The 18,638-nt window shown below is 35.6% G+C and overlaps 1 protein-coding gene across 12 annotated transcripts in view; it reads right to left on the reverse strand.

The window, feature by feature from the left end:
* The window catches only part of FUT8 (fucosyltransferase 8), a 446,072-nt gene that overhangs the window by 377,896 nt on the left and 49,538 nt on the right, over positions 1-18,638 (reverse strand). For 8 of the 12 annotated variants that reach the window (XM_072629586.1, XM_072629585.1, XM_072629576.1 and 5 more), the window contains one exon: positions 13,965-14,031. The exons of 2 other annotated variants lie outside the window; for them this stretch is intronic. The gene's annotated coding sequence lies outside the window, so the exon portion shown is untranslated. Of the gene's footprint in view, positions 1-13,964; positions 14,032-14,938; positions 15,146-18,638 lie in introns of those variants that run through there. 2 more of the 12 variants (XM_072629578.1, XM_072629583.1) reach the window with 1 other exon arrangement.

The following is an 18,638-nucleotide window of genomic DNA, read 5'->3' on the forward strand; positions in this document are numbered from 1 at the left end:
TTCCTGTAACACTATTGACTTTTATACTTTCACAACTTATTATTTCCTTTTTATGGGTATTTCCTCAAACTACAACTACACAAACAAATTCTCTATAACTTCGCTCCAAGAGTTCCCTATGGTCAAAAAATTCATCACCCTACAGCCCATGTGAGCAGTGGAAGATCAGGGTCACACTTCCAGTGCATGTTGAGCCATGAGAATAGATAATGATAATCATAGCTAACACTTTCATTGGTTCTATTTTGGCAGTTAGTACCCACATTCCTTCAATAGTCTACTATGAGTTAATAAACAAACAAATTATGTTATGTTCCTCTTTAGTCACTCCTGTACATCTCTAAATATTTCTCACAAGAGGTGCAAGAAAAGGACCAGAAAGATAGAAGGTGACAGGATGGTTGATGGGACTGGAAACTGACAAATAAAGAGCTGAAAGAAATGGAAATGCTTACACAATACACTTAACAAACAGAGGCACTGTATTATGCAAATACAGTCACTTTAAAAATTTTGGGGTTGAAATATACCAGCAGAAAACATAAATGCTGGTCTGAGAACTCTAAGAAAAAAATGAAGGGGAGGGGAAAAACTGAAGTAAAATAGAAGAAATTGGGTCTTTTTTCATGCCAAAAAGATGCATCCATATAAGTTTTAATACACATATAAATCACAATAAAAGGATAGTGTGATGGAACAGGAATAAGAAAGACCTGGGTTCAAATTCCACCAATGATACTTCAATCAGTTAATCAACAAGTATTTATTATCAAGTATTAAGGGTCAGAAACACCTAGGTTCAAATCCCACCACTGATATGTCAACCAAAAAACCAATAAGCACTTATTAATCAAGTATTAGGGCACCGTATCTAAGGCAGTCAGCTGGTATAGTGGATAAAGTGCTCTGCCTAGAGTCTGAAAGACTCATTTTCCTGAGTTCAAATATGATCTCACACACTTCCTGGCTAGGCAAGTCACTTAACCCTGTTTGCCTCAGTTTTCTCATCTGTAAAAAGAACTGGAGAAGGAAATGGCAAAGAAAAATCTCAAGTGGGGCCACAAAGAAGTGGACATACCTGAGAAATGACTGAACAACAGGGTACTATGCCAGACGCAGGATACAAGGAAGAGGAGAAAAAGGAGTCCTTTCCCTCAGAGAACTCAGTCTTTTTCAGGGAGGCAACATGTACACATCTAAGTAAATACACACACACACACACACACACACACGTATATATATATATATATACATATATATATATATATATACGTGCGTGTGTATATATATATAAATACACATATATGTATATTTTAATGCATACAAAGTAAATATAATGCAATAAGAAGGGTCAGCAGTGGTAGCTGGGGGGACTCAGCAAAGGTCTCATGTAAGAGATGATACTTGAGCAGAGCTTTGAAGAGATTCTGAGAGGCACAGGTGAGGAGGGAGATCATTCCAACCAGGACAGAAAGCCTGGGCAAAGGCATCATTAAATTTAATAGTAATAGGACCACAAACAAGTCTTTTCTACTCTTTAGGCAACCCTCTAAAAACTCTAAAATATAGTCATGTTACACTAATTTCAATACAGATGAAATCACAGGTTCCTGAAAGGACACAATTTCTACTTAATATTTTTAAGGCAAAAATATCCCTACCACAGGAAATTTTTTTCTAACACCCAGAATATCCTCAAGACTTTTTAGAAAGAGCTTGTGAAATGCTAATATATGTTTATTTCAAAATTAGATATTTCTCTTTTCTATCTATTACCAAGCTGCTGCATGGCTTGTATGTATTACTGCTTGATTTAAATTAGATTAAGGATCTCTGATGTCTTAAAAAAAATTTTTTTAAATTTAAAATCCATTCAATTTAGGGAACTAACAGTGTCAAACAATGATACCATGAATGTTTATGAACACTGAAAAATGCTGACAATTAAAATGCAAGACCCCAAATTTTCCATTTTGTTAATCCAAAGTCTGAGTGGTTCTCATCCTAAATGTGCAAAATGTCTTCACTACTTATAATCAAAAAGAAACAGTAACTGTGAAAAATTAATGCTTGCCCAATGTAAAAATGCTTAAGTTACTTTTTTTCAACTCTGATACTGTTGATCAAGTCCTTTTTCATGTTAAATTTCCTTTTCCCCCATTTTTGTCATTCCAATGATTATTTTCATCTTCCTTAAATCAGTTTCTCCCTTCTCCCCTAGTGTGCCTACTCTCAGTGCTCTCTGCCTACTCATAATAAGCTGCCTAGAGGTAACCTTGGGCCAGGACTTAGGAAGACCTAAGTTCAAACTTAACCTCAAACACTTACTAGCTATGTGACCCTGGGCTTAATCGCTATCTGCCTCAGTTTCCTCAACTGCAAAATGAAGATAACAGAACCTCTCAGAGTTGTTGTGAAGAATAAATGAGATAAATACTTGTAAAACACTCAGCACAGTATCTGGCACATAGCAGGCAATTAATAAATGCTTATTTTCCCCTTTCCTTCTTTCTGCATTCCTATCTCTGACTGGGGATATCTACATTTCTATCCCTATCCCCTTCTTTGGCCATTCTTTCTCCTATCCAAATTTAATATAAGACAAGGGTTCATCCATCACTCAAATATATAGACTAAAAGATTTTCAAAGCCCTTTCTATTTGGTCCTCAAAACAACCCTGTAAGGCAGGTATTACATCAATACTATTACCATTTCACAAAGACAAGAGATACTCAGAGAGGTGGGACAAGTTGGCAAGGGGTCATAAAAGTGGTAAATAACTAGAACGGGAGGCTTCCAAATCAGGTCCTCCTGACTCCAAGTCTAGCATTTTATCCATCACGACCCCTAGCTGTTTTCCATTCCACATTCCATTTCCTCTCCCTAAAGTTTTGCCATCGGAGTCCCCCAAGTCCATGATGTGCTTCCTCATCTCCTCCCTCTCCTGTGAAAGCACATGAAAGGATAGGACAGGACAGGAAAAGAATCTGGGGCATATCCCTGAAATGGTGGGAAAAAGAAAAACCACCTTAGCAAACAGCAAAGAAAGGTAGGGAAGGATCAATAAAGTACAAATGTTAAAAGCTAAGGAATTAGGAAATAACAAGAAATAGATGATAGGCCAATAATATTAAATAAGTGTTCTAAGTGGTTGAGAATGCCGAAAATGTCACTGGATATAATGACTAGATCAGTGGCGACTTCCAAGTCAACTTTAATATTGAATAGTAGAAGTCAAACTGCAAGGAATTGAGGAATGAGTTCAGATTAACTTTTCTAGAATTTTGCTAATGAAGATGAGGAAAAACCTTAGAAGGAGATAACAGGGTTAGGAAAAGGAAGACCTAAAGATCTTAGGGGAAGGAATAAGTAAAGAAGAAACAAAAGATGCTAGGGGAAGGTATGAAGATTAATCACCCAAAGTCCAACAGGAGTTGGGAAGGGGCATAAGGAAATGGGATAAGGGGTCTCAGCAAAGGAAAAGCTGCACCAATTCACTGAGACAAAGTTGGGGGGAATGGGGAAGAAGGTTATTAAGTGCTGAGAAGGGAAACCAAGGGAACTCACAGTAGAAGGCCTCAAGGTTGAGATATCTACTTAGAATGAAGGGTAGGGAAGCAAAAGGGGAAAATCAGTTGAGCACATAAATGAAAAAATATCTTCAACAGCCATAGAAATATAATAGGCTCCTCCATCTAGGGATCCTGTCAACCAAAATCATCTATCTTATTTTCTGATCCATTTCAAGTTTTCTTTTTCTACAATGATATAAGTTTTCTAGTAATATTCTACTGAAACAATCCCAAGTTATATTTGAATCATGACTTCGCCATTTCAGTTTTATTACTCTCTGACCTTTAAGCCTACCCTGACAGAAGTAATAAAATAAAAACACAGCTTAGGGCAAGTTCGTGAAAAGTTAGTCAAGGTAATCATCAGCTTCCCACCTTTCATAATCAGTCTCCAAACTGAAGCAAAATGACACAATGATATAACAGTCACCAATAATATCCTCCAACAACCCAAAGCATCATTTATTAATGTTTTGACTTTTTTCCAACTTGGAAAAATATCAGTATGCATCTCTCCCTTTTTTTTTTTTTCTAAACCAAGCACTGTTTCAAAGAATGTATCAAAAACTTACAAGGCCTTTCCATGGAAATCCATGTAAAACAATCATATAGAAATACTATTTCTATTCCATATTAGTATACAGTTATTTTTGTGACTAGAGTTCATGTCCTAAAGGTCCTATACTTCTGCCCTAAATTAATTCCCCATCATTGTTACCTTGCACTATTACAAGTTTTGAGAAATATCTCACATCAGCTGAAAAAAAAGCTATTTCCCATCAGTGTCCTTGACATCTGAGTGTCTTCCCCTATTTTTATTATTTGAGTTAATTTCAAAAAAGTACCCCCTTTATCAGATATAAATTCTATACTGTTTCAAGTTCCAGTGATTTCTGGAAACTTCAAAAAGACTTCTTTGTTTACTTTTGTAATTAGTGCCTCGGCTAAAGGTATAAATGGCAAACTCATCAAGTTTACAGATGAAATAAAGCTTCAAACGACAGTTAATTCAGGAGGATTCAAAGAGACCTCTGACAGGCTAGAGCACTGAGTCAAATCTAATAAAATTAAATGCAATAGGGATAAAGGTAGAGTCTTACTTTTCAGCTTTTAAAAATTGGGTTTCACTCTCCTCATCCAGAGAAAGAACTATGGAGCCTGAGTGCAGACTGAAGCATATTATTTTTTTGGTTGTTGTTTTTTGTTTTTTCTTTCTAATAGTTTTTCTCTTTCATTCTGATTCTTCTTTCACATGACCAATGTGGAAATAGTTAAATATGAGTATACATGTATAGCCTATATCAGATTGCATGCCATCTTGGGGAGGGAGTAGGGAGAGGAATTTATAACTCAAAATCATATAAAAGTGAATGCTGAAAACCAAAAATAAGTAAAACTATAGAAATATTTTTTAAAATTAAAAAAATCAGCTTCATAAGTACCAGATGGGGGAGACATGGTTAGACAGCAGTTCTGAAGGGTATCTAGGATTTTTAGTAGACTGTAAGCCAAATGCTTCTCAAGTAATCTTGGGCAGTACTAAGAGTCATGTATAGCTTCCAGGAATCAGGGACACGACAGTACCCCTGACCTTTGCTCTAGTCATATACATCACATCTGGAGTATTATGTTCAGATTGAAAAGGAGATGGATAAACTGAGAGCATGGAGAGGAGGACAACCAGAATGGTGAAAGGACCTGAGTCCATGCTATAAGTGGACAGGTTGAAGAAGTGACGGATGTTTTAGCCTGGAGAAGACCAGGGGAAATATGGTCATTCTCTCCAAGTATTCAAACGGAGCATCATGCAAAATAAGAATTAGCTTGCTCTGTTTGACCTGAGAACCAGAACCAGAAACAGGGAGTGAAAGAAAACTGCCAAGGAAGGAAACTTGGGCTTGATGTCAGGAAAAACTTAATAACCAGAGCTCTCCAAAAGTGGAATGAGCTGCCTCAGAAAGTGGTGGGTTTCCCATCACTGGAAGTCTTCAAGCAGATAATGGTTGACCATTTATTATGTTATAATGAGAATTCTTCTGGGTATAGGGATTGGAATAGATGGCCACTGAGACCCTTTTCATCTCTAAAAATTCTATGATTCTGTGAAAACAATTCTTGTACATGGCCTCCCATAAGTTTGCCTCAAGAAATTCGATTCCCCTGACGTCATTAAGATAACAGTACAGCACACAATGTCCACCCATTAGTCCTTCCTCTCACTGTATGACCAGCCCACTTTCATTTGCAATTTTATATTTCTCTGATGATATTCTTTTTACTCTAGTATTTTTTTCATAGCTTCTTATTTGTTAGTGTTTCTCTATTGCCCTCTGAGTTAAGGGTTCTTAACCTGAGGCCTGCAAAATTGTTTTTAAAAATATTTTGATAACTATATTTCAATGTAATTGGTTTCTTTTGTAAGCCTATATATTTTATTTTATTATATTAATTTAAAAACATTATTCTGAGAAGAGGTTCATAGGTTTCACAAGACTGCCCAAGGGTCCAATTATACAAAAAAAGGTTAAGAACTGTTCTGAGTGATGCCTATTGATATCCATTTCTAATTATTCAAACACTGAAGTATTCCATGACTTGAAGCTAAACAACAATATCTGTAGAATATTGGTATTGAAAATATGGGTTGATGAAGTCTGAAAGCAGATCAAAGCACACTTTTTCCTGAAGTTTTTTTTTTATTTCCCAACATGAACTAATATGGAAATGTATTTTGCATAAGTGCACAAGTACAACTTATATCAAACTGTTTGCCTTCTCAATGAACGGGGAAATGTAAAAGGAGGGAGAGAAATTGGAACTCAAAATTTTTTTAAATGACTGTTCAAAATGGTTTTTACATGTAACTGAAAAAAAAATAAAACATTTAAAATGAGAAAAAAAATGGGCCTTTGTTTCAGGGAAAAGTTTGGAGTTTCCAAAGGCAATCTAACCCATTGTCTTTCTCGTTTTTTAAATTCTGGGCCCAACTCACCATCCATGGGATGTGGGTCCAAATACACGTATACCCTTTCACCCTGATTACAACATACAGTTAGACAAACAACCTGTGAAGTTTTTCCATCACTGTAAACACACATACACACAGATAAGTTTATTACTTTATCCATTTGTTTTTTCCTATATAAATCTTCAATCCCAATTCTTAATTCAACTACTGAGTTTTAGGATCTTATCCAAGAGGTTCTACAATGTTCTGAGGCTTGAAGGAATAAGTACATTCTCAAATGGGAATACTAGAGAACCTCATCATCTATAAATTATTTCTTTGTCTCCTTAATTTGAACTCTGCACCACATCTCATCTGTGACATGGCAGACACCTTTAGTGATCATTCAGTTCCTTTTTTTATGACTCATTCGACGTTACTGACCACAAGCTAAAACAAGGTCATCTTTGTTGTTCTATTTTTCATGGAATCTTTGATAATTCTGATGAATACATATAAGACACCTTGTTAGAAGTGAACCTTTGTTCACAATATTTGAAAAGCAAATGCTTTTTCACAGCAAAAAAGAATCAACACAGTATTTATTGTGTTGGTAAAGATGCAGTCCTTCTGTGGAGTAACACTTGTGAAAGTTGGCTCCTTCCCTACTAATATCACCATCAAGAATGCCTTCATTACAGAGGCAGCTAGCTAAGTGGGGCAATGGACAGAACACCGGCCCTGGAGTCAAGAAGATGTGGATTTTAATTCAGCCTCAGGCACTTACTAGCTTGTGTGAGCCTAGGCAAGTCATTTGACTTCTGCATGCCTCAGTTTCCTCATCCCATTTCCCATAAAATAGGGAAAAAATAACACCTTCCTTCCACAGCTGTGAGGATAAAATGATAAAATGCAAAGTGCTGTGCAAATACTGAAGCACTATAAAATGCTAGCTATTGTTATTAATATGCATATAGATTACTATCATAAAAACTTTACACAGGAAATAAGCACATATAGATGTACAGCTGTTAACATTCTTTCTTTTGTCTTTTCTCAGCATTAGTAAGGTCCAAGATTTTTTATATACCTTTGTGTCTTTCTTCAAGCGCATGTCTTAATCCCTCCACATCCTCACAAGTACCACCTCCAAAGATCTCCTCTAAGTACACTTGATCTGATTCAAATGCCTTTCCCAAATTTTTTCTCATTTCTACTTCATCTATGATCACTATGGTCACTTGGGACTGTAATGTTAAAAGATTTTAAATGTGATGGCTCCACCGTCCCCAGTGGTTTAAAGAAAAACACACATTTTCAAAAATATTAAAAATTGCTATAAATTTTTCTATTGTTCTTCTAATTCTTGTCTTACTTCTATTTTATTCCTTAAATGGCCGTGAGTGACTTTGCTTAGTTAGTTCCCTCCAAGCTTACTTTCTACAAGTTTCACTGTCCTCCGCTTCTCTCTGTTTTATGAGGTAATACTGCTAATAATGTTTCATCCTTTTTCTAAGATTTTACAAACAAGTTTATACTCTAAATCAGTGTCGCCTTTGGCTATCATATCTCTCTGCTATGTAGAAAATGTATTGTTTGCAGGCTACTCTGGAGCATTTTAGGCTTTGGTCTCCTACTTATGACCCAGTGATTTAACTGAGCCAAATTTTTGTATGATATTATTGTAGTCTACAACCATGTTCTTCCTTCTACCCATAATCCATTTTTCAACACAAATAACAGGTACAAGTAAGGCCCGGATAGGAGTTATTTAGTTTGTACATTATATCTTTTTCTCATTATTACTTTTTTCTCTTTGCTCAAATAAGTGGTCTATAAATGTACACAGAAAACTGATTAAGGAATGACTCCTGTCCGTAACAAGCCACTTCCTGTCCACTAAAATGCAATTTGTTTTTAAAAAACAAATGCTTTTAAAAACATTTAGTTTTTAAATGTTCTTTTAAGTCTGTCATATCCAACACCTATCAATGCTTTACTTAAAGATAACATTCATGATTCATATGCACAATTTTGGTAAAAATCTAAATACTCTGTGGCCTCTTTCAATCCTTATAACTTAATCACAGCATTAAATTTCTTACTATCCTCAGTTATTCTCATCTTTAGAGTGAAGTCACCAAGCATCAAAGTATACACTGACGCTATTTATAGAGTTAATGAGTCCTTATAATTTTTCTACATCTAGTTCCCCTGCAACAGATCTTGGTTCATAATCCCATACCATATACCACAATTTAGTAAATAATCCAGAGTTTAAGGGAGAAAAACATCAAAAAAAAAAAAAAGGCAAACAAAACCCTATAAGGAGAGAGTATTGTTATATCTTCCACAATTGTGAAGAAGAGTAAGTTCCCAAGCCACGACTAAGAGGAAATTACAGGACATAAAAACAGGCACTGTCATTGCATTAATAGTTGAGTTGCCGATTAGTCAAACCTTATCAGAAAGCAATTTGGGAATACACAATAATGATGACCAAGATGTACATAATCTCTGACCCATTAATCCCACTACTGGGCCTATATACCAAATAAGTTATTAATGGGTAGTAAGAGATCTACCAGCACTGTTTTTAATAGTTTAAAAAAAACTGGATGGAAACTAAGTATCTATCAGTAGAATAGTGGTTGAACAAGTTATGTTACATGAACATAATGGCCTACTTTTAGGTTATAAGTATGATAAATGTCAGGTATTCAAAAAAATATAAAAAGATTTATACAAAATGATACAGAAAGAATAAAGCAGAACCAAATGAGTATATCCATACATATTGACAATAATCATGTATTTAAACAACAGCAACAAATTCATAATATAAAAAACTCCAAAAAGAAGAGAAAAAGAATTACAACTACTAGTGACTACCCCTAGTTAAATATGTGTCTATCTCTGTAGATATACATATATAGATATAAGCCTATGTCTCAAAATAAGGTTAATAATCAATAACACATTTAAGACATCTGAAAACAAATCACACAACTTTTTTTGACTTGTTGATTGGTTTCAGCTTACATATTTATTTTCATTTCTTATGATCTTGTTCAGATAGCTGAATACCTGTACATGTCAATGGAAGTCAAAAGGTGTTTGTCCCGCATTAATATTTTTTTCACCTGTTTTTATGAATTCAGAGGTTCAGGGAACTGCCAGTGTGGAACCTCATCTAGAACTTACAGTTTTAAAGAACTGTCAAGGACACTGAGAAGTTAAGTGGCTTGACCACAGATCATATACACAGCAAATATATATCCAAGACATGACTTCTCCCTACTACTCATACAGCCCCTCAGAAGTCAAAATAAAATATACATTTAAGGAAACAATTCTTAACAATAAGAATTTGCAAAATAAAAATTTTCAACCTCTCATTTAATCACAGTAACAAAGAGGTTAAGGCAACTAGATGTGTAGTTGATAGAGAGAGTCAGGAAGATTCGTCTTCCTGAGTTCAAATCTGGCCTCAGACATTACCTAGTTGTGTAATCCTAAACAAGTTACTTAATCCTGTTTGCCTCAGTTTCTTCATCTACATATGGATGGAGAGATGGAGAAAGAAATGGCAAATCACTCCAGTATCTTTGCCAAGAAAATTCCAAATGGAATCATGAAGAGTTGGACACAAATGAAAGAGGACTGAAAAACAACAAAGAGGTGCGGAAATGGATTCTAATCTACCAGGTATCTGGTATCAGGTATACTAGACCTATAGAGAACTCTCAGATAAAGCAACTCCTCCCCATTCAGATTAGCACTTTCTTAGCAACTTAAATTCTTAAAAAGTTGTCCAGCACGTTGAGAAGCAAGTTCACATGCCGTTTTTTGCCACAGCCTGGAGGGATGAGAATCCAGGTCTTTTTGGATCCAAAGCTGGCACTCTCAAAGCAAATCTGCTCCTCTGGACTGCCTCTCTTCTGTGAAGTTTTTTCACCTAAATAAATTTTCTAAATGACACAGTAGCCAAATATGTGACCTAACTTTTAAAAGCCAATACCTGATGTCTGAAATTTAAGAATTTTACTGTGAGTACAACGCTAAGACCCCTGTTATATGTAAATTACCTATCTTGAAAGCAGTCATATCTTATTTAATACTATTATCAATAATTGGCACTTCAGATCTTTTCAGTAAAGTAGGTTTTAACCAGGAGAAAACATAATAGCAATAGGCATAGATTTACTGAGGAGTAAGGAACCAGCAAAACAACAAATCTTGTCAACGTTGCCAAGGGCTAGTGCTTTTAAGAGATACATCAGAATATTAAATAGTGACCTTCAAACAAATCCAATGCACTGAAAATCCATTATTTACCAATGAGGTTCAGTCTATTATTCACCTTAAGAACAGATAATCCTTAATACTCCTTTTAAATAACAAATTCTAGATATATTTTCAATAGAATTTGAGGATGGGAGAGAAGGGTAATAATTTCAGTGGTATTAGGAACGTCTAGAATAGAAGATCTCTCCTCTGATAGAGATGGACAATTCCTTTAATTTACAGTCTTAATTATTGGTCTCTGAGAAGGCAACTGATTTGTCCATAGTCACACAGCATGTGTCAAGAACTCAAACTGAACCCAAGCATTCCTGACTTCAAGATTTGTTTCCATCTCTTGCAGATATACCACCTCTTTGAAATTAATATTCATACAAAAGTTCACAAACACATGGATTACATACACTAAAAACTGTTATATATCACTTTCCTTAAATATGTATCTCTTCACACTTATGGTCAAATAACATTCTGCCACTGTCTCATGCATCACTCTCATTTACTATTAACATGGAAAGATTATAACATAGAGAGGTTAGTTATCCTTTTCCTTCAAGAATTTCTATTATAGGAAGCATGATATTATGTTGAAAAATGAGATTTCAAAACTTACTCAAAGAATATGTGGGATAAACGAAAGTCAGAAGTCAAGCATCACAGAGGTTACAAGTCTGAATGACTAAAAGGATGGCAATATTTTCAACTGAAGTCAACAAACATGTATTAAGAGCCTACTATGCGACAGAAACTACACAAAGCACACAAAGGAATAGGGAAGTTCAGAAGACAAGTAACCCAGTTTAGGAACAAAATATAATGAGGTCTATCTTGGACATAGTGAGTTTCAGACCCCTGACCAGAGATTACAATGAAACAAAGACCAGAAAGGCAGTGCCATGAGTCAGAATGGTATGATATAGAATTGATTCTTTCTTATTCAAGTAGTAGCTGGACTAGAGAGCCAATGAGATCCTTTCTATCCCAAGACACTGTTACAATTTACATTCATGACAAGAGTTGAGAGTAATGCCAACTAACACAAGAAACATTTGTCTTCTATTGGTCTCCATTTAATGATAACTACACAAATTTGTTTCCTGAGAGCTCAAAGTTGTTTCCTGACTATTTTCCATGACAGTTTTCCGTGGCTGATTTTACTGACAGGAAATTTGAGTAATAAACAGTGGGTGAACAATGGCCCTACATTTCTTATAAGAATAGATTTGACTGCTTCTTAGATCAGCTAGAATTAACCAACTGTATTTTCCTAAGGAAATATGTTCTTCAAATATATAGCCATCCCTCCTCATTTTACACTACAAAAATAGATACAAAATTTAATCATTCAACTAGTTTTATTAAGTATTACTATGCCAGGCACTATGCCACAAGGACTGGAAATACAAAGGCAAAAACTGAATGATGCCTTATTCTCAAGGCATTCATATTCTATAGATAGAAAACAACATGCATACATCAATCAATTAGCACATATTTAAATGCCTACTCTGTACTAGGCACTGTATTAGGCACCAGGGATGTAAAAGTACAAAGAATGAAACATTCCCTACTCATAATTAGCTTCCATTCTAAGAGAAGAGACAAGTACACATAATATATATATATATACACAAAACACAAATATGAAGTTAAGAAATATACATGTGGATAAATACAAGGTCATTTGAGCAGGTAGGTGGCTCAATGGATAGAGCACCAGACCTGGAGTGAAGAAGACTCATCTTCCTGAATTCAAATCCTGCCTCAGATACTTACTAGCTGTGAGAATCTGAGCAAGTCACTTAACCCTGCTTACTTCAGTTCCTCATCTGAAGGAAATGGCAAACCATTCCAGTATCTCTGCCAAGAAAATCCCAAATAGGGCCACAAAGAATTGAACAGAACTGAAACAACTGAACACAAAGTAGTTTGGGCAGGAGGAAGGCATTTGAGGGAATTAGGAAAGGGAGCTTCCTGCAGCAGAAACTACCTGAGCTGCATTCTAAAGGAAGAAAGGGACTCTATGAGGTAGAGGTAATGAGATGTACACCCCAGACATTAGGAACAGCCAGTACAAAGGAACAGAAACTAGAGAAGATCAGTTTGTCTAACTGCAGAGGGAGGAAGGAGGGAATATCAAGAAAGGCTGGAAAGATAGGTTGAGGACACATCGTGTAGGGTTTTAAAAGTTAAATGGAGGGATTTATGTTTTATTTTAGAATCAATAGAAAGTCACTGGAGTTTTTGAGTGAAGGAATGACATGGTCAAATCAGTACTTAAGGAACAGTACTGGCAGCGGTACATAGGATGAATGGAAGGGTGAGAGACTTGAGGCAGAACCAAATAGGATGCTGTTGCAATAATCAAGGGCTTGAAGCAAAGTGGTAACTATATGAGTTGAGAGAAGGGGTCATCTGAGAGAGATGGTGTGAAGGCAGAAATGGCAAGAGTTGCCATTTCTTTTGGATATTTGGATATTTTGGAATTTTTCCATACTAATTTAGATATGGAGGTGAGAAAGAATAAAGATCCAAGATTACAAACTGTAGAAAGATGATGGTGTCTTCAAAAGAAATAGGTTTGGAAGAGATGAAAGTCTAAAGAAAAGAGAACAAATAAATATAAAATAAACAGTGCCTGTATAGATGGGAAAAAAGTCCTCAATTAAGGACCAAACTAAAAGAGGTGAACAAAAGAGACACACGTGTGTGTGGTGTGTGTGTGTGTCTGTGTGTCTGTATAGACATAGCCTGATACCACAAGGTATTAATAAGATAAGACTGCTCCTATAGGGCAACTTGTCTGCAATATTTTTGTTAGCTCTCTTATAATACTGGTTGTTCAGTTAATACTATGCATGTATCTTAATATTTGAAACCAAAAACTGAGAAACTCCTAATCATTAAGATTTCCTATTCTGTTAAATCCATGAAATAGGTTACCATCTTAGTAATAATACATGAAAGCTCCTTCCTAAATATCTCAAGATGCTTTACAATTCTGATCTTTTTAATCATCTAACAACATTTTTCAGTATTAAGCAACTGTCAAAATTCTAAAGTTGGAACACTAAAGCCCAGGAATAATCTGTAAAAGGTTAAGTTGTCAAAACCATATCCTGAAATCAAAATGTCCTACCTGTAAGCCAATTCATGTTGAAGTCTTGGAATTCTTATGCATTTTTCATTCCAGATCTGGCCACGTTCTGCAAGAAAACGACCACTTTATAGTGTAAACTTGCCCAAAACCTACATTAACATATGTATTAAAATGCCCCAAACCCTAGAGCCATCATTAAACAAAGGGAACAAAAAGACAAAACACTTCAATAACTTTTAATTATACAAGTAGCCAAATACTATAGCAGTTCACACTAATATTTACTGATTATAAAAGGACAGAGAAAAGAAGAGGAAGTAAAGCTATCTCTTTTATATCACACAGAAACACAGGTGTCTTGGGGAAGGAAAATGTTTTGAAGTTTTCAATTACTATGGCAACTTCACTTTGACATTTTTCTATCAGAGGTTTGCTTAAACTAAACATGAAATCAATTCCTGACCCAGAAAAAACAGATACCAGAAGAACAAAAATTTAACTTTTCATTCTTGATGAACATCTGATGCCAAGAACCTGGAACAATTCAACTAGGATTTGTGAAACAAAGACAGAAATGAAAACAGACCCTTACCTCAAAGAGTTTATGTTCTACACTGTCTGACAGAGGTACACAGAAAAGTAAATGCAAGACGATTTTAGGAGAAAAAGCAAACTAACAACTAAAGAAATAAAGGCTTCCTAATATAGGAGATACTTAATTGAGGCTGGAAGGCAGAGGGGAAAGGATGGGAGAGCTTTTTAGTCACAGGGAAGAGTCTGGCAAAAGCCAAGAGTCAAAATGTCTGGTTCAGGACAATCAGAAGGTCAGGTTGGTCGGCATACAGTAAGGAAAGTGGAGCAAATAATATGAAATAAAATCTACAGAGGTAAATTGGCAGGAGATTGCAGAAGGCTTTCATAGAAGTAATAGGGTGCTAATGAATTTCTTTCTTCAGCACTTGGGTAAAGAGGCCCATTCATTGAATGGGCACTACCTCACTTTAAGTGAATACCTGAAAAGACCTTAGCCTAAAAGGCCAAGGTCTCTCATTGCATCCTGGGTCATCTCCAGTCATCCTAATGAATATCTGATCACTGGATCCAGATGGCTGGGGTGGGCAGAGGGGAGGTGGGGGGAGAGTGAGGCTGGTGACCTGCACAGCCCTCCCTCCCTCAAAACAAAGTCAAGTGCAAGTCATGTCATCGCTTCTTTGACGCCTCTGAAAATGAAGGACAAACAAAAAGATATTTGTAAGACATCTCCTTAAATTTGTGCATCAGCTTTCAGGGCAATGGGATGGTACTCTAAAGAGTATTCTTCCACTAAGGTATTTTAAAAAGGTAGATTTGTGAAGGGTTTAGGAGTAAGAAAATGGAAAAAACAAGTAGTAGGGACTGAAAAAACAGGAGCCAACCTGGAACAACATGGAATGCATTTGGGTTCAGGAAGAGCCAAGTTCAAAATCTGCCTTATTAGTTGTGTGACTCTGGGCAAGTCACTGAACTTCTTTTTTAGCCTCACTGTCCTGATCTGGATAATAATAGCAACCTACTTCACAGGACTGTTGTAAGGATCAAATAACATAAAGGGTCTTGCACACCTTAAGTACTACATAAATGCTAGCTTCTATTGTTGTTACCACCATTACCACCACACCACCACCACCACCATCATCATCATCATCTATGACATAATGGCTGGACCTTGATGATTTTTGTGCCTAAGGGAAAGAGCCTTCAGTGTTTCTTAAGGTTTGTTGTGAACCTCAAATGAGATAATATATAGATAATATATATAAAGAACTTTGGAAGATTTAAAATCATATATAAAGGCAAGCTATTTTTATTAGCAGTTAGAATAGGTCTATAATACAGTTTTGGAAGTAGAGTAACTCAAGATCAAATTAAATATCAATAGTATCAAAATTCCACAAAAGTGAAGAATTAATGTTTTAGAGAGTAGAGATAAATGCGTTTATATACCCACATGTATGTACATATATAGAGAAGTCGCATTTCTATACAAATAGACAAGATACTGAGGCTTTTAAATCTCATTATTTTTAAATATATTAAGACTGGAGACACCTTAGAAACCTCATAAGAACTTTGAATAAATTATTCAAATCACTATAAATCTAACATCTATATTTTTGTTCATATTTAAATGGTATAAAATATAGAAGCCAATCTTTATTAAGATCATATGTGGATTCCACACTAATAGGTAGAGTTTCATCTTCATGCAACAATCTCAAATAAATCATTCCCCATGAAGTAAAAAGAGACACTGCTCTCTCCAAATGAAGATTCAGCCTCAGTATTTATCATTTTCCAAGACTGACAAAATCAAGCATTTCAGCCATAGTGAAAACCAGCTCAAAGAAATACTTTGAGTAACAATAGCTTGTCCTCCCACAAGAGGAAGAGGGAGAAGAGTTAAAGTAGCCAAACGTTCCCTTTATAACCTTGCACAAAGAAAGCTCTACAATTTAAACAGTAGAGATAACTATGACCCAGAGATCACCAGACGATACAGTGAAGCAGAGGCTTTTCACTTTTTTCTTTTTGGCATTATATGGCACCCTTTGCCTGGTGAAAGCTATGTACCAAAGGAAATTAATTATACTGAAAAACAAATAATTATATTGAAATTGAAAAAATATTTTCAAAATATTTTTAAAAGAGGTTCATGGGCCACAGATCAAGAACATTCCTACATTGGCATAACCACTGGATTTGAAATCTGCTGTTTAATAGGTGAGTGACCTTTTAACCAAGTCCCTCTCTGAGACTCAAGTTTTTTCCTTTACATCATGAGGACAATAATACTTGCAAAACCTACAAAGTATTTACTAATTGTGTGATCTAAAGCAAGTTAAGTAATTTCATATCTCGAGGCCTGTTCTCATCTTAAGCATTATATAAATGTTAACTATTATTCTTACTCATAATTTCTAAATTTCAGCCAAAACCCAAACAAAATGGCAACCAAAATTATGCTTTTGCTAAATGAAAATCATTTTTAATGATTGCAGAAATAAACAGATCAAGTATTTACTAAATACTGTGTGTCAGGCACTGTACCAAGGGCTGAGAATACATATACAAGCCAAAACAAGACATCAATTCCCTACCCTCAAGAAGCTTACATCCAATGAGGAAAGATAATGAACACATAAAAAGGGAACTGAAAATGAAGTTCCCCTCCCAAGGTCCAGAAGGAGTCTGGGGAGTCAGGAACAGATTTTGCAGTAAACTTCTTCTGAAGGTAGCAGGAGCTTCCTCTAATGGAGGCATTAATTTATGCAGCTACCAGAGATATAGAGAAGACCTAGAAGTCATGGGAGTAACCATCTTTAGAGTAAACAGTAATCAATCAATAAACATCTATTAAGCACTTACTATATGCCAGGCATAGGTTTACAAAGCACTTCACACTCAAGTCTTATGGGTATTCTTATTCTTATTTTATAGATAAGGAAAATGGGGCTCATGGAGATTAAATGACTTGATCATTCTGCTTGGAAGGGATAGAGGTGGGATTCAAACCCAGATATTTCCAGCCTCCAAGTCCAGTGCTCTATCATACCACTCTCTCTAATATACTAGTGGCTAATTCTCTTCAGAAAGAATAAGGTACCTACCTCTTTAGGTTAGTCATTCTTTATCCCCAGTTTTTCTGCAGTAGGGAAGGATCTTGGGTGGAAGAAGGTAATGGTGGTAATCTTTGAATTTCCTGATTCCTATTCTGTTTACCTATCTATGTATGAAGTGATTATCCACAACAAATTTTTCATTCTTGGCTACTTCATATTTTCATTTTACCCGACATGTATCCAGACTACTCTTGTTAGCTACTTATTATCATGCCCTCATGAATTAAAAGACATTTTATAATTAGCTAAAGCAAAATACAGGTAAGTATCTAAATCAGCTGGGGAGGGGGAAAACACACAAAAAAAATCATTAATATTTATTGAGAGACTAATCTGCTAGATACAAGAAGCATAAAACATACACTCAACCTAATACATACACAGAACCTAATACATCCCAAATCAAATATTTACGGATTATCACTACTCCTCTTCTTCATTAGTGCAAATAATAAAAAATTAGACCTATGAGATCAGGACAGATGAGGAAATTGAGCTCCAGAGAAGTTAGCTGTCTAGCCAAAAATCACACAACTACTATCAGAATGAGATTAGTACCCAGGCCTCAAGTCTCCCAACTACTGAATCCACTGCTCTTCCCATTACATCATGTTGCCTTAATGGCAGAACCAGAAGCCTGTGTCTAAAACAAACCATTAAATGAGTAATGGAAATGCTTAGATAAAAATTTTAATAGCTTTTGTAGCATCTGAAAAGATATACTCTAGAACTTGTTCAACAGCATGTATGTACATGCTAGCCTAGAACTGAAAAGAACAGCAGGGTGAATCGTTTTTAGGAAATTCCAAAAAACTTTTACTAACCCCAAAGTTTCTCATAGCAGCAAAGGACCATCTTATCAATGCAAACATTTTATTGATGTTCCTGTATGGCTGTAAGACATGAAACTCCAATTCTTCCAGAAAACTAAAGATAAGTATCACATAGGGGACAACAAAAAGGTGCATCATGGGTATAAGCAGGCTGCCAAGTACAGCCAACAAGAAACTCCAAATAAGAGGAGTAAAGGATGTCATCAAAGAATTATATGCCC

This window comes from Notamacropus eugenii, chromosome 1 (genome assembly GCF_028372415.1).
Source record: "Notamacropus eugenii isolate mMacEug1 chromosome 1, mMacEug1.pri_v2, whole genome shotgun sequence".
Classification (NCBI taxonomy): Eukaryota; Metazoa; Chordata; class Mammalia; order Diprotodontia; family Macropodidae; genus Notamacropus; species Notamacropus eugenii.